The sequence below is a fragment of the Chionomys nivalis genome, chromosome 6, assembly GCF_950005125.1.
Source record: "Chionomys nivalis chromosome 6, mChiNiv1.1, whole genome shotgun sequence".
Taxonomy (NCBI): Eukaryota; Metazoa; Chordata; class Mammalia; order Rodentia; family Cricetidae; genus Chionomys; species Chionomys nivalis.
The window spans coordinates 17,908,757-17,931,380 of record NC_080091.1 but is presented as its reverse complement, the minus strand read 5'-3'; the positions used below and the strand labels follow the sequence as shown (position 1 = coordinate 17,931,380).

Genomic DNA, 22,624 nt, shown 5'->3' with positions numbered 1-22,624 from the left:
GCAGCACAGTGAAATGTTTTTAATGAATATTTTTGTCAGAGAAAGAAAAGGCATTTGAATGATTGTGTGTGTGTGCGTGTGTGTGTGTGTGTGGAGAGAGAGAGAGAGAGAGAGAGAGAGAGAGAGAGAGAAATTGTGCCTGTGTGTGTTTATGCTTACGAATAGGGAAACCAAAGGTGGATTATCACTGTCAAAATACCAGTACCTTTATTTATTTTTGTTACATTCTTTACTGTTTCAAGAGGCTGACGTCCTTTCAATAATATGAATCACAACATTTGGCTAATGTTCTTTCCAGCTAACTGTACATAGAAAGCCACTACTTCTAATAATAACTTTCAGTAAAATAATGCATCAAGCATAGGCTTAAAACTACTTCTAAAAAAAATTCCAGCGGTAAATAAAATGTTCAGTCACACAGATTCAAGAAAGCTACAGAAGAGCTAACACAGATGTTGACACAGACTAGTCAGTAGCCTTTGGCAGTGACAGCTCGGAGACATAAGAATGGACTGTTTCCGTACTCTTTAATTCGCACCTAACAGATGTGAATAATCCATTGAATTTTAAAGCCACACATTCTATTCATGATGCCCTGTTTAAGTTCAGTTTGTAGGGCAAGGCCAGACACGTACACCAAGAGAATTCACTCTAAAAGGTGTTTTTTTTTTTTTTTTTTTTTTTTAAAGAAGCTCAGACCCACTAATATAAAGCAGCTTACGTTTCAAATATTTGATGAGAAAAATATAACTTTCTAAAATGCATTTTATTTTCAAATACTGGAACCTCCTAAGTAAAGACAGCATTTTAAAGGCTAAAGGATATTCAGCAATTAGCAGTAGATAGCACACAATAACTTTTTCTCCCAAATTCAATATATTCTGTACTTCAAACTCTTTGGAGAACAAAAGCATCACACAGATATTTTGCCTTTCGTATCAAATGATTTTCAGATAATATAATGACACACATACCAAGGTATTAATTTAGGCCTGAAACCTCCACATTCTAAAGGAGAACATTGTATTTCACGTGGCTAAGTGCAGATTGTGAACCATTATCATTGCTAACAAGCGCATTCTGATGAGGTACGAAGGATCTTTATTTGAAGGGAGAGTTGCTACCACATCGCATGACCCACATGGGAGAGGTCAACAATTAAGAACAGTAAGAGTCTCGGGATTGGCTGGTCTGATGAAGCAATTCTCTCTGCCTCTCTCTTTTCTCCCTAAGTGTAATTTCAAGTAGGTGTCTCAGCCAAGAAGGTTGTCACTCCCTCCAGCAATTGACTAAAATTTAATAGCTCTGACCACCAACCCCTCCAAAAAAAAGAGAAAGAAAGGAAGGAAGGAAGGAAGGAAGGAAGGAAGGAAGGAAGGAAGGAAGGAAGGAAGGAAGGAAGGGACTGACTCAAGATTATTATTTTTTCTTCTTTTTTAAAGCCATATCCCTTCCAGAGTGTCAAGGATTACTCTCAAGGTTCCCCTCATTGAAATGTTTCCTTTATAAGCTGCATTAATAACAACAAATACGTAAATGGAATCATTTAAATGGAAACTGGTTTCTCTTATCACAATGAGGGAAAAAATCCAACCCTTTTAGTAAATGAACTCAAAGCCAGGGTACACCAAACCCTAAGAAGGGAATGTCAACAGGACTAAACGGCAACGCGTATTTCAGAAAGAACAAGGGATTGCCTTGGCATGTCTAAATCTGATTATCAATCTGTCCTCGAACACTTTCAGTATGAAAATATAAACAGGCAGATGTGTCTTCATTTGAATTACAGCTGTTATACATAGCACTCTGTTGCCAAGCTGTGCATTCAAAACGTAAGGCAAAGTGAGGCTTAGTAACCTTTTCTATTATTTCTCCATTGAGTAAAGATACTTTACTATTATACTAAATAGCTTGTACATTCATCATGAAATTTATAAATCATACACATCAAATGGTCTGGACGTCTATTTGAGAGATTTTTTTTTTTTTTTCTGAGTAAAGAGATCGCTGCAGTCTCATTTAAGCAAAAAGAGTGAAGTCCTGGGAAAGTGGGATGTGGACTTGCCTCCTCTTGCTGGAATAGCCAGGAATAATTGACAGGGACAGTGTCCAGTCATAGTACAGTGCTCAGCCCTACGACAGTGCTCAGTTAGATGGCAATGCAAACTATTAACTTCAAAGCCAAATATCAGAGAATGTTATGAAAGTTCTGTTATAAAGCAACACCATGGTGCCCTATGGCGACAGCGAAAGTATAAATCTACATCTAACAGAACTGTTGGAGGCAATTTCTTCTGTGGAGTCTTCTTTTTTTCCCACCTCTGTCATCTGCTTATTGTCCACATAAAAACCCCTGAATGGAGCACTGGGAACCAGACTCCCCAGGCAAAGGGACAAGCCAACTCTTCTTCTGGGTTGGGAGAAGGTATGGTGAGAATGGAGTCTTCACTTCGGAAAACTGCAGCAAGACTTCTACAATCCATCCGTCATTTAAACATCCGGTTCTGCTAGGGCAGTTATCTTGAGTTAAGTGAGAAGCTTTGTCCATGTTTGCAGCATGTGTACATTACATTGCGCCATTCCAGAGTCTCAGCTTTCCCAGGTGTCTTTTGTGAAATAAAGAACAAAGTTTTCACCGACTCCCTTAGTCTGGGTGCACTTGTGAAACATTGTTTGGTTCTTTTCATTTGTCTTTTTATCTGCTTTTTGTTTGTTGGTTTGTTGATTTAGGATGAAAAGCCGGTGATCATTCTCATGTAGGATCTAACACGAATTTCTTCGTCGGCAAGCCTAAGTACTCTTCCTCACAGACACTGCTGTATCCGTAAGCAATCTCCTCGGACGCAGAGCAGTGTTACCCCGAGATGAAGTGGCCCTCGGAAAAGCCCACAGCTGTGTTCTCACCCCTTTGCATGCAGAGCTTTACATCACATCATTTTCTTCAGTTGGCCCCTTTTCACATTGTTGTAGCTAGCGAATGCAACAAAGTTGGATTCAGAAGAGAACCTTTAGCGTTATCATAATGCTTCGAAGAAATGGCTTCACACTGTATAATCTATCAAAGGTGTCAGATTTACAAAATGCAGATTTTCTGTCACATTTGGGCACGCCGAGCACTGTATCTTTTCACCAAGGTGCTGACTGCTGTTTTAATGAGGCCCTTTGGTGGCTGTAAAAAACCGAAAGAAGAGGATTAGAGGGGTAACCCTAGATATTGTCTATTTGTCTTACAAATTTCACACTAACTACCAATTACATCGCCATAAACCTTTTGGCTACTTCAAGCTGTATGCCATATAATACATAAAAAATATGCTGTGTTAACCTCTCCCATATTATACATGTTACTATGGCCACTGATGCAAGTAACATATCTAATGAAGCCAATAATGAGGCTCTTTAAAAGTAGTCTTGTTATAAGAATAATATTAGAGCGGTTCAGTTAGAGGCTAAGATCCATTATGGAATTCTTCCTATACACTCTGGTCCAGGGTCTGGAGAGATGCTGACACACTAATTCAAGCTAGGGAAGGGCATTAATCTTGCAACCTTCTGCTTGTCATGCTTAATGGGACATCCTGCCTAGGTGAAATGAACCTGATGTATTCAGGTAAACATAATTTAATAAGGAAAGATAAAAAGAAATAGATGTCTGGCATGACCCTAGGGAAATGAAAATATCTGGCATTTTATTTGAGGAACTAACTACCTAGAAGCATGGTGCCAGGTATGGGCCACTACTCCAAGGCACTCATAAATGTGCAAACACTGAAGAATCCATGGGAAAAATACACGGGATAAAGTTTGAAGATGTCTTAGTTCATTTTTTTTTTCCTTGCCAAATTTCATGTTATCTATTTCCTTGGCAGGGAATGGTAGAATGGTAAAGACCAAGATAGGAAGGCCACTAGGCTCATCTCGACAAAGACACACATCAATGTGGGACGGAGCATCTGAGTGGGAAATCAGGATCTGTGACAATACAGCATGACATTTAAGAGGCATGACTGTCAGCGAGTAACGGAGCCTCCTCTTTCATTTGCAATCACTCTTAAGTCTAATGAGCATCCAGAAATTGTGTCAAGGTTTCCGATGAGCTTATGAAAGATGTATGTTAGAAAAGGTAGAAGTCCATCCTGTTAAATGAAACATGGCATCACACATGCACACACACATAGGCACACACGCACACATGCATGCGCATGCACACACACATACACTTATGCACACAAACATACACATGCATGCACTCACACACACATACACACACACACACACACACGCACACACAAAGTTAGTCCATACCTATATACCCATCTATATAACTGCTTTCAGAAATAATCTACATTAGCCTCAGAGAAGGCTGGCTGGTCTCACCATCGCTGTCATCACGCCAAGCAAAAATTAAGATCCTCAATATTCTGGCAGTGGGTGGCAAATCTATTCTCCAAGTCACTAAATGGAGCTTAAGAGTAGGAAGTGGCTAAGTTCTCTTTAATTTGAAACAAAAATGGTGATGACATTCTGTGATCAAGGTTAAAACACTGGGTAAGTCATAAAGACGTTCAAACGTATCATCTGAGAACACAGGAATCTCTGTTGCCTCTGCTGCTTCGTCAAGCTATTTTGATGTAAGTTAACATATGGTTAAAAAAAAAAAAGCTCTTTGAACAGTAATGTGGGTGAAGCCATTGTTACAAATTTGAAATGAGCACATTTCTATAGTTTGTTGGCCAGGCACTTGAAATCTTCAAAGCTCATTTTTTATTGAAGTATCTAGGTATTTGCCCCCCCCCCATAATATATGTTTCTTGTAAAAATGAACATTTTACATAGAATTTATTTCTAACAGGGACAGAGAAAAGTGTAAATGTTCACTCAACAAATGAATTAAAATTAAAAGGCAAAGGGCACTTCCGCTAGTAAAACATCTAATGAGATAGTTGTGACATTGACAGGGCTCCTTTTGCTTCAGGCCCCCCGGGGCTGGGGTTCCTCCAGCAGGTTCCCTGGCAAGCATCTGCATCCATCAACATCTAGTTCCTAGTGGGTGAGCAACACTGATTCTGCTAGCCACGATCGCCCAAGATAGAAAAAGATCCACCCGTGGCAGAGGCAAAATTTGGTCTGTACTGGGCATTAGGAAGAATACTGGAGAATAACTCCAGTAGAAGACAGTCACGTGGTATGTAGAAAATCAGGCATTTGGAACACTACAACTAACTTTTTACTCATATTGTTATTTTTGTCCAAATCTCTTAAGTGTATCATCTGCAAAGTGTTAAGAGGAGTTACTTATTCATTAAGCACTTTGCATAATCTTTATAAGTAGCACCATGGAAACCAAAAGCACTGCACTACTTTGGTCTTCTCCCTGGTTGAACTCAAAGAAACAAATTCTGCTCTGTGGAGAATAGAGGAAAAGGAGGAAAACCAGGAAGGCAGTGTCTGTATTTTCTTTATGATTATAGTGTCAGATTATTATCTCTCCTTTCTTAGCTCATAAATTAGCATTCCCGAGTCATGAAAAGCCAGTCTTGGAAGTAAGGAGGAGGCCCTCTTCAAATCCCCCAGGCCCACTCAAGCATTCTCCTTGCCTACATCCTCCTTAACACATCAATCTAGAGGGGGATTATTCCTGGGGCTTTTGTTTCAAGTGCCAATGATCTTGAACTCCATGCTCACAGTGTTAGGTGACACAGGATTCTAGCTGAATGTGTGCTGTGAAGTCCTGAGGGAGGAAAGTCTATCTGTAGAACAAACACACAGAGAACAGTTGGACTCTATAGCCCCAATTCCCAGAAATCAGAATTAACATGAAATTTGGGATCATTTTTTAAAAAGTTGGTCTTTCTAATCATTCCAATGACGTTAGCTAGCTTCTCTGGGTCGTTTTATATCAGGAGCTGTGCTCTATTCTATGTGGAATAGACTATGCTAAGCTGGCTTTAAAAAAAAATGTCACCTTAGGCACCTGAATTAATAGTTCGGTTATGTACTCCGTTAAGTCTTTCCTATAGATCAGCATAAGTGTGCTAGACAGACAATTCTTTAGAGCTAACATTTTTAAAAGGTGCCAAAGCCCCTTTGAGATCTGTGTGAATTATCCAGATTCAGGAGAAAAAGTTAAATATACAGTGCTTTTACCCCCTCCTTTTCTTAGTTGCACTGAATAAGTAAAATTGCAGCGAAGTTGGCAAGAATAAATACTTCCCCGGTTTTTCTAAAGCTGCAATTAATGATAATGAAGCCATACCTTATATGGCAAGAAATACAGTACAAATTGGATAAGTAAGAAAAATGATCAGCCATTGTGTGCCTCCGATATAGTACATCAAGGTATCGCCACCGTGGGGCTATCTTTATTTTAAACCATTAAACAAAACAATATAAATCTGCAGGCAGGTGTTTCTTGTTGCAGAAGTATCGAAAGTTGTAATGCAAACAATCTAATTTTAGCATCTAGGTAGAGTGTGAAGTAAATTTACTGATCACTGATGCATTGAGCATAGGGAGAAACAAGCAGCGGGAGCTTTCACCAAGATTATCCTATTAAAGCAGGAAGCCTTCACGTGGCTGCCGCGGAGGAAGTCGTCACAGGCAGGTGATGGAAGCGGGAGTCTGACGACTCGTCAGTGGGCCCAGTGTACATGTTAAGTTGTTGTTTTCTGCTCAGCTAAGCAGCAGAGAATTGATATGTTGGCAATGAAGTGCAATGACAATTAAATTGTAACTGACCTACATGTTACCGTCATTACGCGTTCTCTTTTTTACTGCTTTCCCTCTTATTTAATCACACAGTATGGGGTTTTTATTAGGCTGTAATGTTAAAATCTTCATCCATTTAGCCATAAATGTGTGACTGGATATCTATCAGACTTTCTTGCACTATGCAAACAAAGCCATTTTGCTGAATCACTGTTGACTTGTTTGTGGCCTAATTTAATGAGTGCAATAACTTACATTACTATCCAGTTAACATTTAGGAGCCCAGAAAAGACCTTCTAGCATGCAGTAAGCCACTGTATACATGCTCTGTTCGTATCTCTACTGTTTGCAGTAAATTTCATATGAGAATATGCATTGCTTGTAAGCCAAGCTCAGCTTGCATCAGCAGAGGGTAGCCCTGTGGGAAGCTAGCTGTGTTTGGGTGGAGGCGCTCCCTACAGTGGAGAACTAGCTAGTTAGGAATCCCTTTCTCTGAGTAGTATAGCTGTTCTGCCTGAATCCCATGGAAACAAGAGACTCTGGTAGTCACCAGCAGGCAGAAACCGTTTAGCTCTTTCTCTCTCGTTTTCTCTTCTTGTTACTTTTCATCCATTCCCACTTCACCTTCCCTCATACATGGGAAGGAAAAATAGGTTACCATGGAGAGAGGGCTGGGGAGAGAGAATCATCATTAGTTTACCAAAATAAAGTTCCAGGATAGGATATGAAACAAGGAGTTAATAACTAAAATGAGTTATATTTATGAGTTAAAATGGCCATGATCTTGAATTAGGTACTATTTCATATTTCCCTAGAAAAACCCCACTCTTCTACCCTCTTAAACTACAGACATCTATATGCTGTCTTCTTTTCAAAACACATTATAATTTATTTCTGTTTCCATTATAATACGTTGAAAAAAAGAGTAAAAGACATCTTTTTCATTTCACTCTGCCTTAGCTATTTAACTAGTATCTCACAATTCAGTGGCTCAATTAATCACCAAGAATTCTCATTATTTCGATATGAGTCTTATGCATAGATGATGAAATTAAGACCATTCACTGGCTCAAAATAACCATTATTTTAAAGGCAACACACACGCACACCAAGTTGAGAGTTTACAAATAAGTATTTCCATACAGTGATTTGAAATAGATTTTAATTTATTTTCCTCCTTCTCAGAGCAATATCATTGCAGTATTTCAGTCAAGATTTAAGTCTTTAATTACTATCTATTATGCAATGCCTCAGACTGACATTACAATCTTAGAAGTCTCTAATGATAATACAATGAGAAGAAAATCATGGATGAAAGAGATATTTTAAATTTTTATTTCTTCCCATGAAGCAGACAAAGGCAACCGCCAGACTTCTTACCCCTGGAGATGTGTCACTCACGTGAAGGATGACTTTGGTTCTCATAAAATGAGTGACAGGCCACATGAGATTCTTCACTGTGATAAACAGGGCCTCTATGTGTGGAACTGCATCTTCTTAAAAAGAGTAGCTTATTATTCTATTTCATGTGTAGATTTGCATCCCTGAGTGTATGCGTGCTCACCTCATGTGTGTAGGAGCCTACGGAACTCAGAAGAGGGTGTGAGAGTTGCTTAGCTGCGGAGTTACAGGTACTTGCGAGTGACCATGTGGGTTCTAGAACCCCTAAACTGTGTCCTCTGCCAGAAGAGTAAGCAAGCACTCTTCCCTGCTGGGCCATCTCTCTAGGCCTCTGGGTTTCATCTTAACAACCACAAATTTAAAAAGAACAACAACATAAATAAAACCCAAATAAAGCTAACACCTTTATGGAAGGTAAGTAATCTATCAAGTCCTGTAAAGAAAAGGGAAACACCAACAACAATATAGTCATCTTCCTTCAACCCTAGCCTTTACTGAATTCCATGCACTCTTCTTCTAAGCCCTGAGTGGGGGGTGTCAATATAAATGATCAGATCCATAGGGCATGGTGGTAAGGCCTTTGGCCCCAGAGCTTCTACCAACCTAGCTTACACAGTCAGTACACTGAGAGCAAATCTCTGAAAATAGAACTGAAAGGCAAATGATCAGCATTCTGATCCCTGTGGGATGTGTATTCTGGTCCAGAGAAACAAAAACAAACAAAACCCTAAGCCAAATACCAAGTAGTATGTATAACAGAACATGAGATACTATTAAGAAAAATGAAATTAGAAAGAAGAAGAAGAAGAAGAAGAAGAAGAAGAAGAAGAAGAAGAAGAAGAAGAAGAAGAAGAAGAAGAAGAAAGAGGAGGAGGACGAGGAGGACGAGGAGGAGGAGGACGAGGAGGAGGACGAGGAGGAGGAAGAGGAAATAATTCTGGATGAAAGGCTGGATTTTATATTAGTGCTCTCACTAGATTCACCACAGTGAAGGTACTTTCACAGACTTGAAGTAGATTGTTCAATTACTGAAAACATAGAATCTAAATCTGTTTTGCATATAATATTAATATGTTCCTCTATATATTTATCGTGTTGGAACAATATAATACAGCAGATTTTGAATTTATTTTCCACTGAAATGGTTCAAAGAGAGACTAAAAAGAACAAGAGCTAGAAACACTGTGCCACTGTGTATGTCCTTGAGACAGACAGATCTTTGTATTTGCCTCTGCATGCATTCATTTTGGATCCGTAGTTCATCATTTGCCCCTGGTGTAAACCTTTTGCTTGTGGGGTTTGGAGGGATGATGTTCCAGTCCAGGTTGGGTGAATATCTACCTATGTCTCCTTGATTATACTATCCAACAGCTAAGAATTGAGATGACTTTTGGACACTCACTCCAAGCCAAGAACTTCCCAATAAATATCATTATGAAGTAGGTACATGTGTGTTTAATGCAAAGACCAGTGTATCAGTATTCTGGAGAAGCAGTCAACAGGACCAAATCACGCAGATGCTGAGTGAGAGAGAACATTTTTACTATCCTGTATCACAGTTTTTCCTGCAAAGGTGAAAACAAGAACAGTATAATCTCCACCATCAACAAAGAATTTCAAACACATGGGAAAGCTGATGTCTATTTGATGTCACTCATTTGAAATTAAATGCTCCCATTACAGTTACTGTGATGCTCTTCAATATAAAATGCAGAGTCTAGGTCAAACTTTTAATAGGGACCGACATTTCATTGATATTTCTTTTCCGTGGATGGCTTCCGTGATTCTATGCAGCACCTATGCAAGACTTAGGATACTGAAGCCTTTCCAGGCAGGATGGCTGGTGGAAGAAGTTAGAGGAGCCCATAGTCAAAGGATTTTTTTATTTCTCCATCTTACGGCATCATCTTTCCTCAAAGACATTTCAAAGCTTCACAGTGGCAACAATAATTTTGGTAAATTTAATAAGAACCTCCACGAAGACATTCATTTATTGTGCCAATAGGACGATCTTGAATGAAAGGGTCTGAGGCTGCTGAGCACTTCCTGGCCAACTACTTTCTATTCAACTTTTTTTTCCATCTCTGGAATCATGGCACTTGACGCGTTAAACCTCGGGATTGAAAAAAAAAAAGAGGAAAAAGAAAGAAAGATAGAAAATAAAAGATTTGATCCAGAATTGAACACTACAAATCTCACTGTTGACACTTTCAAACATCATGATTATTAACTAAATTCTTTTTACTGCGTATGTGGAGTTTTTGCTGTTTTGTATTGTTTCATTGCTGGGTATCAAACTCAGGGCCTCAAATATACTCATCTGTACCCTCCTTCTTTATTTTAACTATCAGTTAAGTTACTCATTTAAATAAAATGGGTTAATAGATTTGCTTTCCAGACTTTGTTGAAAAGGTTGATTTTCTACCAGGAGGATTCCTTTTCACTTTGCTGCCCAAGCAATGTCTGTAGTACAAGACAGGCGTCGCTGTGCTGCATTTGCTCCATGGTTCAAGACTCTCCGGGATGCCAATGCGATTCCGTCTCCACACCCTATCTCTAGTCACCATCCTCCTTCATTCTCACACAGTCCCTCACTGCATTTGTCATACTCGACGCAAAAGTACGTGATTTTAGTCCCCACAACGTTTCCTGAAGGTTCTCCCTTCTGTACTTCTTGGCACACTGCTACCTCTTCTTGGACTGGCTACTTCTTCCTGAGCCTGTAAGGAGAGTTCCTAACCATGCAGAAAGCTTAACTTGGTTTCCGCAAATATTACCTTTTCAGAAATGCATGCTGAACGCTCCATGCTGTGACTCAAGCACCTGAACGAATGTCAACACCTTCTTTCCGACGCAAGCATATTGCATGCACTCACATGTTCTCCCTTTGTAGCTGCACCATGCACAGTCTTTCCGTAAAGCTCACGTCATCAATGAGCAACAACGTGAAGGGCACAATGGAGAAAGCACTCCAATGAGAGCCACTCCATATCTGGTCCAGCCCCAGCTGCTTCATGTTACTAACTCTGACATCTGTAAAGATCCCAGGCCCAACAGAGGCTTCATCAGAAACACAGCATTCCTATACAGATAATTTAAGGACTGTAAATAGTGACTTTATTGTAGAGTATCATTTTATATTCCATAATTTTACTGTATTATTAGTGGACAAAGCTGTCTCCCCATATCTATGTGAGTGGGACCTAAATAAAACATCTAATCCTTAAAGGACAGATTAAGTTGTTGTACATTTAGTTCTCGATAGAAAAGAGTTGGAAGGCAGGAATGAAATGCAACACCCGATTATGGTATATCAAACTAGCTTTTGGGTATTTCCATGAAGTTCTGTTGTGTCAACATAGTCATGACTATTAACTGTTCAGTGATCACGTAATTTCATCACACCTCCTGACTAGACTACTACATTAGTACTCGCTAGACTACTGACTCTTGCCATATAAAGGCATTCACTTGGCATCCTTGTCTAGATTTGAAACTAGGACTTGAACAGCTTGTGTTCAAACCTCAGCTAAGTTGTCAACTTCTGTGACCTCGAGCATATTGTTTAAACTTCCTAAACTTGATTTCCCTATTTTCAAACGGCAATGATAACAAGGACTCCATCGGAGAAGAGTCTGAGATTGGAACGGGCTGACGCGCGTGGCAGCTTCTGGCATCTAGTACGTGCTCATTAAAGGTTAACCACCACGGCGCCGTTGCACGTTAGCATAGTTCAGTCTCTGCTGCCGGCGACCTCAGCACCCGGCACAGGGCTTGTTTATGTACCAGGCAAGGAATTCTTTGAATCTTAGCTGAAATTTTCAGCAAACCCTTTTAAAAATTGAAATTTGTCACTTAGGTTTGCTTCCCAATTATGGTTCAGTTGCCTTACAGACATCTCCAGATGGCTGAGTGTGAAAAGATCACTCTAATTGGGCTGAATTCCCGAAAGTCAGTCATTTTCTCTGCACCATACTAAGGGCCCGAGGCCTTATCACCCAGTTACCTCTTGTCCCTCCTACCTTCCTCCACCAGAACTGGCCAGCCTCCGGGCAGTTGGCTTCTGTCTGCCTCTCCCATCAGCTACTGCCAAGGATGCTAGCCTGTCCTGTATTGGAGCCAGGTGGGGCTGGCAAAGCCAGCTGTTTGTCTGCCTTGTATTGCCTAGACTTGTAGATGCCAATCTTCCCTCTTCCTGGCTCAGGATAAATCTTTGGCGTCTTTGCTCTTTTCTGCAAATCCCAGGCATGGGATCCCATAGTTGAGATTTTTCTTGTGGGAATGGCACTGTTCTGCAAAGGATAATCCTATCACTCACTTACCTATATTCACTTGTTTGTTTTACCGAAACTAGATCAATGTAAACGTGAGGTGGCAGGGTATGCCCTCCAGAACTCAAAGAAAACAAACAGACTTAATAAGGTTGTGGGAGGGGCAGCCACCATATCCAAGAGCGTGAGGCTTCTGAATCTAGGAGCCACATAGTGAGTGCTTTAACTCAGCACCGCTCCTAGGATCTTCCATTTGCAGTTATGCTGAGCTGCAAGCTGATTGATCTCTCTTTAGAGGGAAGTGGAAAAAAAAACAGAACTTAAGTGTTTTCAGCGTTCGGCTCTCCTCACTGCTCTAGCTGCTTATCTGGCAGGAGCTTGTAGGACGCCTACAACCGCTTCAGCCCTAACTCTCCAAACGCTGGCAACAATTAAATGAATTCTTAAGAAGAGAATCAGAAAAGCAGGAGGCAAAATGAATGGCTTATCCAAGTGCCGGGGAAGGAGAGGCTGTGTATTCAAGATGGAAAGCATATAAATACACACACACACACACACACATACACACACATGCATATTATGTTACATATCTATAAAAATGTGAAATGTTATTTATTTTGAGAATACCCAGTCATTTCCATCTGTAGTAAGAATCCATAATAACATTCTCTGTTTATATAACTCTTTTCACCTCAAGAGATCCCGAATGCATTTCAGACAGCTCTATATACAAACAGAGGGCAGGAGCGCCGCCATCTCTACAGTTTGGTAGTGGGAGCCAGGGAGAAAATGCTTGTGTGGCTGCATTTATCCTAGGGAACACTAATAAGAGAGCAAAGAGCTGGTGGAGGACAGGAGAAGCCCATGATCTTAAGACATCATCAGAGCGACCTTCGATGTGTGTGTAACACTGGGTGACACCTCAAATTTTGATAGTTAATTAAGGGAAAAAACCCTGAGTACTCAGTGTGTTTTCTTTTGAAGGATGAAGGCTGACACAGGCAAGGCAAGGTTAGTGAACTAGGGACTCAGGGCATAAGAACCAGTCTGACACAGGCCACCAAGTCATGCCCTCCAGCTTATGATATTGAATGTGCCTGTGACAGGAACGTATAGAAAGACAGTACATATAGGTTCAGCTTCCCCATGCTTTCACTTGTCGTTTTTTTCAAAGGACTGGATGGATCACCTTATATATTCATTGCTACTCATCAACAGTTCAGTCAGGTTAGTGCACAATCTGACCGGTCTGACTTTCACCGTGTACCATTTAAAAACAATGAAAAAGAAAATGACAGTAACAGTCTGTAGGAATTCACGTCTCATAAGTTGAAGCTTGGCAGAAGAGGATATTCTACATGTCTGTAAGAGTAACACACTGAAAACATCTTAGTATCTAGAGAAAAAAAAAACCTGGAAAACAGCTCATCCTTGTTAAAAGAAAATACTACTGACTAAGTGCCCAGCTATAAAGACTGTACTGAAAGCCTTGAACTGTGCTTGTCTGACTTACAAATGAAAAATGAACAAACACACAGCAACAACAAAAGAGCCCTTGTTTCTAAGGAAAGAAGAGGGAGATGGAACCAAGTGATGCATCCACTAAAGAGAACAGAAACGAGGGCTTCTGGTATAGAAGTATCTTGTTGCCAACTCTGAAAAGAAATTCATCCTGTTTTTCAAAATCATGGTGGACTCTTGGTAACTCATCTAGGGCCTTGGTGTAGTCAAAGTCCTCCTAACTGAGACTCCCTCCTATTAAAAATGTCCAATCTCTGAACACAGCCATATGTACTTTCTTTATTTTGAGATGAAAAGGACCTGACTCTTCCTAGGGCATAGGGCAGGAGTTGGGAATTGCAGAACATCATTGAGTACTTTTGAAGCAGTGTTGATGTTAATGATAAACCTTTATTATAAGCATGACTTTTAATCTTATTTTCCCTTGAAATAAGTCAAGGTGTTGGTGGGTATATGCCTTTAACGAAGGACTAGAATCCAATGAGCAAGCCATAGGACCTGCATAGCAGCAGTGATTGCTTTGAACCACTCCACAAAAACCTTTGAAGAAGGTGTATTGTAATCATAGCTGCTTGCCGCTCAAACACAACTCCAGCACCATATGGCCCCAGCCACAGTTGTTTCAAAGGGTGTGTAGCAGATTTTTCTTTCAATCTCAAACCTCAATGAATTCTATATGATCTTATTTACTCCACCGCCATTTTCACCCAGAGAAAAGAACTTTCTCTGGTGACCCAGCAGGAAGATTATGATTGGGGCAAATATAGTCAATCATGAAAGATTTCTGTAGTTGATGGAAACCCTCCTTCCATGTCTCTTCTCTAAGCTTAAATGTAAGCTATGATAATGTGGTTTGTGAAGAACAGTAGATGAGAAACCACAGGCTCTGGTCATCATCTCAGGCAACTAACAAAGGACCAAAAGCTTCAGGTACCTGAGGTCACATCCCTGGAGGTTTGTAGATCTGTAACACTCTAAGGTGGACTTGCTGCTCTCAGCTGCTGCTGCTGACTGAGAGCTTGGGATACTGGGGGTTCAAGGACAACTGGTAATGTTCTCTAATACCATCTTTTCTAGGTGCTCTGATAGCCAGGATTTCCACAGAGCAAGCAGCACATGGAGAAAAGCAAGTATACTGGATTCCTACCTGGTGTCAGTGGGAAAGAGGCATAGGTCACATGGTGATAGCCTTACATGACTCCTTGAGCTTCACTCTGAAAAAGTTTAGAGACAGAGGTAGCAAGACAAAGGGTCAAGTTGAGTCTCAAGATAGGTTTGGAGATTATCTCTTCTTCAAAAATGTGCCTCTCTTTGCCATGTGGCAGGAAGAGGCACCTATAAAGACAGTTTATCTCATTCTGCTCTAAGGGAAGGCACTCCGGTGGACCCAGCTCCCAGATTTCCTCAATGGACTGGTGAAATAAATTCTTACATAGGAAGAAAGCATTTAGGTAATCTGAATGGATTACCATGGCTGTAGCTAGAACCTTTCCATTAAAGAATTCACAGTCCGTTCTGTTGTTTCATTTCCTAAGTTGTAACTAGAAAATAGACCCAAACTGTTTGGAAACAAGAAGGACTCAACTCTTGGGATAACCTTTAAGAATATCTAGGCTTCACCTTTCTGTTGGCCTGAAGTGGGGTGGAGGGTCTGGTAAGACAAGAAACAAATTCCCTTAGTCTGCCTTATTCTACCCACACACACATGTGGACAGAGGTGGAGACAGTGAAACATTTTAGTCTATACAGATTAAATTAGTTACCATCAGCCCTGATAAACTGCAGACACCTCCATCCGCATAAATGAACATGAAATAGACAGGAGAAGGGCAAGAACTCACATTATAAGAAGTCATGGAGTTTAACACTACAAATGACCTTTTGCCAATGATCACTAAGCATTGAAAATCACCCTACCAAGTACTTGGAAGCTTAGAGCAATTGACCAAATCCACTAGCAAGCTCAAGGACTGGATAATTTCAAAGATGGAAGGAACTCAGCAGGCTAGGAGATTTGAAAAACAATTGTCATTTTTTCCAGCTATGGGTAGAAGCTTATTTTTTTCCTTCTATGTTTTAAATTATGTGTGTGAATGTATGTCAAAGGATGGTTTGTAAACATAAATATGACGTTCAGAGTGAGAAGAAAAACAACCGGAGGTTGAAACCTCTGGAACTGTGGGCCGGAATGCAGCCATCTTTAAAAATCTTATTTTATCGGAACCACAAAAAACATAGTAACATATTCTGTTTCCAGCTCTGCAACCACCTTCAGCTTTGCAGAATTTATACTAACAGAGGTCAGTGCCATCTCTCTCACTAGCTCTGTGTGCCCATTGTTTACCTGAACAGAAATGGTGAGCCAGGATGCTCAACTCATTCAAGGAAATAAGGTTGACTATTTCTCCATCATCCTAAAAGTTCTTGTCCATGCTGTCCATGGGCATGGGCAAGAAGGGTGAACTGTTTATGTCATTCTGCGCCTTACATTTTTCCTGAAAACCACCTCTATCATTCGATTAGCCAATGCAAGTCACTCACTTTGCCATGGTTTAGGCTGTGAAGGAGGTAAAACATTACCAGGAACAGGAGAAAGAGAAGACTAAATATCACCAAGGATAGGAAAGCAGAAATTCATTTTTATTGATAGTATAAGAAAAGCTGGAGAAATGCCAAGTATTTGTAGAGACAGGTAGATAGCACAATGTGTCAATGATCCAGGAAAAAAGATTGTATGTATTAAAGTTGAAGCTACAGGTTGTCAAATAAAAAGCCTGTACCCAGGTATAAAATACCTCCCCTTGAGTTTTTGATTGCCCCAGAGACCCCAGAGTACAATGCAAGCTATTGCCGTTGCTCTTAATTGCCTACCAGAACATGATGGCAAGACACTAATATTGAAGACTAATCCAGCTGGTACTGAGAAGACAGTTTCCTTCCTGCTGGATAGCTCTCATGGTAGTAGGAAGGTGTTGTGCAGGCTGCAAGGGTGGGGAAGACCATCACTGACTGTCCAACTCAGCTGGGAACTGTAACAATGGCCCATCTTCAAGATATGCCCATAGGTGATCTAGGAGTAAGAACATTGTAGGCTTAACTAATGGCTTTCGGGTGACATTTAAGGACTATTCCACAAGAGGAAACGCATGTCTGATACTGCCAATCTGGCCAAGAACCCAGGGCTGGGGAGCTCCTAGTGCCTAAAAATGAGCCTATTGCTTTTCTTTTTGCTAAATGGACATAGTAACAAATTGCCCTCTAAATCCCTACCTCTCTACTTTTAGCTTAGTGCAGCTTTCAGATCTCACTGGAGATGTTTAGGAACTCCCAACTGGTTAAAGCACAGAGAAGGTGACTGAGCAGTGTGCTCAGTCATGAGAGGACACCTGTGTCACACCCCTGCCCCAAGGCTCAGTGATCTCCACAGAAGATAGGATAGAAACATTGTAAGAGAAGATGTCAGGGAGGACAGGAACAAAACCTTTCCAGACATGATACGACTGTTGTATTCACGGGATCATAGCACACATGGGTGCCTTCTCATGTTCAAGTCAGTCAAGATTCTAGCATGCAGTGGGGATGGGTTCATGAGCTCCCCTCGTAGCTGAGAAGCTATGGATAGCTAATAGCTTCTGGGAAGAGAGAGATAGTACTCTTCAGGGGTTTGGCTCTTGGGAGGTGAACCACAAGCCCATGGAAGGTTCCGTCCCCAGAAATATATGGATATCACAAATTGTAGTCGATGGGTTACTAATTAAGTTTGGGGAGATAGAGAATGGGGGCAGATCTGGGTAGACTTTAGGAATAGACATGATCAAACCTCATTCTACAAAATCCTAAAAGAATTAATAAGAGTAAAAATCCTTACATTTTAGATGATAATGGTAATCATAAATAAAAATGGATAGAATCTATCATTCTGTGAAGATATGCACTCTTTCTTGTGATTTTACTTATTTTTAATAAATGGAGCCTTCCCAATTAGCATGAAGGGACATTCACTTACTTCCACAAAAACACAGGAAGACCAAGACAGATGGTGGTTGATATTGTGTCTTACTTACATAGGAGCTAACAGAGACTGGAAGGGACAGAGGAAAAAATCATGGAAAATGACCACAGCCATAGCTGATGGTTGTGTGTGATAAGACAGGGTCACTGTGACATGTAATCTTACAACTATAGTTTTTAAAAGAAAGATCCAAGTTCTTGGTGTGCACACACAACTTCTCATAAAATATCTGCACAGCTATTTTCAAAAGACAGGATATAAAACAAACAAATATGATATGAACTGGATCTGGCCAATGGCTTCTGCTAGAAAAAAAATAATTCTGCTCTAAGTATGGCTGTGGAGGAAAACGTAGAATTATATGGTCCCTCAGATCCTATTTGGGGGCAGTAAATAGCACCTCTTTCCTGAATTCTTAACCAGCTTAGAACAAAGGGAGTGAACACAATGAAGGCAAATTCTACCATTCTTATTGAAGAAAGCAAGGCTAGGAAAGATGAGCAGAGATCGCTGGGATTAGACTCATTTCTACAGTTGGGTTAGGCCTCTCTGCTCTCCCTCTGTACCTTCCATATCAACCCAAAGATGTACTCCCTGTGGACATCTGGCTTCCTAAAGAGAGATAGCAGAAAGCAGCTACCACCACTTGGTTTCTATTACGATATTCCAACCTCAGGAGGCTCATTCGTCTCCCCACCAGTGGAGGTGAAAAAATGGGTTGGTGGACCCGGGAGTGTTCCACAGTAGTGATGAAGGAAGACACCATCACCCCCATAGTTATTTTCAGCCAAGGCCACCTCGAGAACACAGTGTATCTCTGTACAAGGTACAAAACGGCATTCCACCCTGGCAGACGAGCGGCAGAAAGGCCCTTTCCTCCGGCCAATGCAGCCCCAGCCCGGGGCACACAGCTTGGCAAGCAGCAGCAGGGCTAGATTCCAGCCCACACTTGCCTACTCGGCTGGGTGCCTAAGTACAAAAACTCACAACTGCCCGGAGCAGCCATGCTTCAGACACTAATAATACTACCAATTTGATTCCAGACTCTCCAGTCTCCAAAGTCATCGCATTATGTGGAGACACACTCATTGTCCATCCTGAATCGCTGGACTCAGTGTTGCCAGGCTCTGATGAGTGCCTGTGGGAATGGGGGTGAGAGGGTGGGTTTGAACACAGGAGAGGCTGACCACCTGTGCGACCGGATGCTTTTATTATTATTATTATTGTTCTCTCAATATCACAATCACCAACTTAGTGCGAATTTTCCAAGAACGAACAGCCATTTTTTTTTCCAGCATGTCAGAATTTAGTGAGACTATAATCATTTCCTCACAACGTTTTTTAGTAAAGAATGTATTAAAGGAGACATTGTTTTAAAAGTTTCCATGTTCAACTGTGGCTTGTCCCACATTCTTTCTATTCAGATGTCAGACTGTAATTGCTGGTTTGCAGCAAGGTTACTGGATGGGTTCGAAAATGCGTTTCAAACGAAATATCAAAGGGACTGAAGGAAAGGCAGTTACCAGTTCCTGTCGCCAAGGTGGGTTCGAGTTCTCTTGCAAATAACGAAAGTGGCATCAGTCTCATTCAAATCCGTTACACGCTCATGACACAGCGTCTTCCTTTGCAGAGTTCCACCCAGAAGGAAAACCAGAAAGACAGGGGGATCTAATTAGATAAAAGCACACAGAAAAGCAGTGGGCAATCACACTTCTCAGAGATGAGAGGCATGGCTAAGAAAGGGAAACCAAAGATTTTCTTCAAGCCAACACCTTCTCCACTAGTTATAGCCGAGGGATTGCTATCAGTGCTGTCTTCAGAGAGTTGCAGAAGCCAGGGTCCCTTCCTTCCGCAGACCCCTACACAAATTAGGTTCCCTAGGAGAGATGAAAAGAATCCTGTGCTGCTTAGTTTGAAGTTAATTCTTAATTCTTTACCCTAGTCTATCACCAGCAATCAGGAGTCTCTGTTTTTCCCAAACAATGTCCAGGTGTCCAATATACGTTAGGAAAGAAAAGCAGACTTCGCTGTCTGCTTGACCTGCAAAGACTGCTCCCTCCCAGACAGTCTGAGATCATTCATTCTTTTATTTAGTACTTATTAAGAAAATCCAAAATAGCGTGTTGATATCTACCGCTGTTGCTTTCTCTACCGCCCTTTTATATGAGCACAATGTATATAGCCAAATCCGCCCTCATGTGAAGCTTTAAATGCTCATATATTTTTCTCATTGAGAGGAGCCACTGCCTCATTTATCTGTTAACGAGGAAACAACATCAAATAGGCAAATGAATGCAACTCTGTCCCATAAGTAACTCATATGTGAAAAATCCATACTTATTGTTTCTTCCATTTTAATGACAAAAAAATATCCCGAGTAGAGAGCTGAGTTCTTTGGACAGAGCAAGACAATGCCTGTTCCCAACTGCGCCCACTCTCATCTGTGGTTAAGCCCTGTACTATGGCTCCTCCATAGCTTTCCTCATTTATGTTCCTAACACTTTCAACTTGGAGAGCTCCAGGGCGAAAAGTCAGCTCGCAGATAAATACCCTTAATGTAAGATGCCCACAATTGATGAGCTTGCTTTTTCTCCTGCTCTCTCCTCTCACAAAGATAACAAACAGAGAGGAGCGCGTGGCACATGGGGAAGTGGAGTTAAAATGTACTGCACGTTACCAATCCTAACATAACATTGGCAGCTTGCATCATCCCCCTGCCAAACCCAAATTAACACACTGCCTCACTGGAAGGCAAAGGCTGGAGCTATATTTATAGCTCAATTAACAAGTTTCATAACTAAACCTCCAGAAGTCCTAGGCAAGCCCGACAAATGCTACGCGTCTTAACACCAGGGTGACCCTGCCAGAATGCCACCATCTCCTCACAAGGAACAACTCCTGCTATCACCTCTGAGAACAATGATGATTGGCACTGGCCCAGTGGATAAAGGGAGGCTTGTGGGCAACTTGGCTCTCGTCAGGGGTACATTTCCTCGCAACACCCAACCAACACACATACGGTGGATTCAAGCAGGCGGCTAATTCTTCCCTCTGCAGATGATAGAAATGCTGTCTCCTCAGGAGCCAATGGCTGAGAAAATGTCTGCCATCTTATGACTCAGGAGCCTTGGTTCCTCCAGGAACAGTATAACGCAAACAAAGTACGTCACTTGAAGGGTACGATTTCTTCAAAACAAGAAGAACAGCTCTTTATAAAATCTCCAGAGGAGGTTATTTTGTGTAAGGGAGAAAAGTCTCAGGGTAGTCTTGTAGATCCAGGGAAAATACTGAAAATCTGATTGCACAGAATAAAGGTGGTTAAGCCAAAGAGAGGGGCTGTCTGGAGCAAGACTAAGAAAATTCTGCCATGTGTCAGTTCCTCCTGAGTCTCATATAAGTCTTAAAACAAAGAAGTGCTACCAGCACCATAAAGAAAGGGCCAAATGTCTTTGGGTGGGGCATAGGTAATCTACTTTATCTCTAGCCCTCATCCTATCTCTTTTATCCACTTGTGATACTTGTTCATTGTCAGACTGTGTTATTCCACTAAACCAGAATAATAGGTTTTACAAGTGTAAGACAGCCATCCAAGCAGGTGAAATCCTTTTCTCTGTAGATCATGGAAATGCCATTTCCTCAGGAGCCAGTGGTTAAGAGAATGTTCCATCTTAAGTCTGGAGCAAGCATACAGGCATACATACATACTTAATATTACTGCTTTATAAATATATCCTCTGTATTTGTTGCATGCATGAGTGGGTGAATTAGTACACTTCCCCTGTCAACTGATCCCATCAGAGCTTCCATCACACTGTCTCCAAATTACCATAGGTTTTATTCAATAGAAATTTAAGTTCTATAGACTAAGACATCCATAATATACAGAAAACCCAGATATGAACTGTAGACTCAAGTATTTTTTAAAACACCTCACATTTTTGCTCACAAAATAACGCATTGGCTTCTTCCACAAAGAAGGCATGGTAGAGGCATCTTGAAAAGATTGATGGGCAAGCAGGAAACATTTTCAGTGTGCCTCAAGGGCAGTAGAAGTTCATCACCTATGTAGGAGAGAGAGGGCACTAAGCACAGAAAGACAAGGCTAGGCAAGCCTCCAGAGCTGTGAAAGCACAGGAGCTCAGACACAGACTATTTCAGTTCAGACAGAAGAACTCATCCAGGGAGAGTTGTTAAATGTACCCTGGGAAGGTAACACACTTTTTAAACCATTGGCACCTCCAAAGCATCTGAAAAGTTTAGGTGTTATTCTACAAGAAAGAGATACATACTGTTAAAGTACCTCAAATATGGGGTACCAGGAAGGGAGGATACCACTGAAAGGCACTGTGACCTCACTGGAGGGAACAACAGGCATGACATTAACTCAGGAGCTTGATACAACGCATAGAGAAGACAGTCAGAGCCTAAGAGAGGTCAGGAAAGGTTCCTTCTCTTGGTAGAAGTCTATGTGACAGAAACCTCTAGAATTAACATATAGGCAGCAAGAAAGGGAGAGGAACATCCAGTACTGGCCCCCACTTCCTGGCTTGGGAGACTTCACTGGTGGTGGTATTGAGGGGGAGGGCAGAGAAAGCAATTAGCAGGAGCAAAGAACTGAACTGTTGGCCTTGTGATCAATAGCAATCTTTTTTTTCCAAGGAAGTTCTATAAAAATGAAGGCAATAAAAGTGAATCCAGGAGATCAAAGAAT

At 41.1% G+C, this 22,624-nt stretch overlaps 1 long non-coding RNA gene across 1 annotated transcript in view; it reads right to left on the bottom strand.

The window, feature by feature from the left end:
- Window positions 1–250: 250 nt before the first annotated feature.
- The window catches only part of LOC130875800 (uncharacterized), a 454,561-nt gene continuing 432,187 nt past the window's right edge, over window positions 251–22,624 (bottom strand). Inside the window, exons 7-8 of the long non-coding RNA XR_009057258.1 lie at window positions 19,437–19,535; window positions 251–3,169 (exon numbers count right to left, since the gene is read on the bottom strand). This is a non-coding gene — a long non-coding RNA (uncharacterized LOC130875800). The remainder of the gene's footprint in view (window positions 3,170–19,436; window positions 19,536–22,624) is intronic.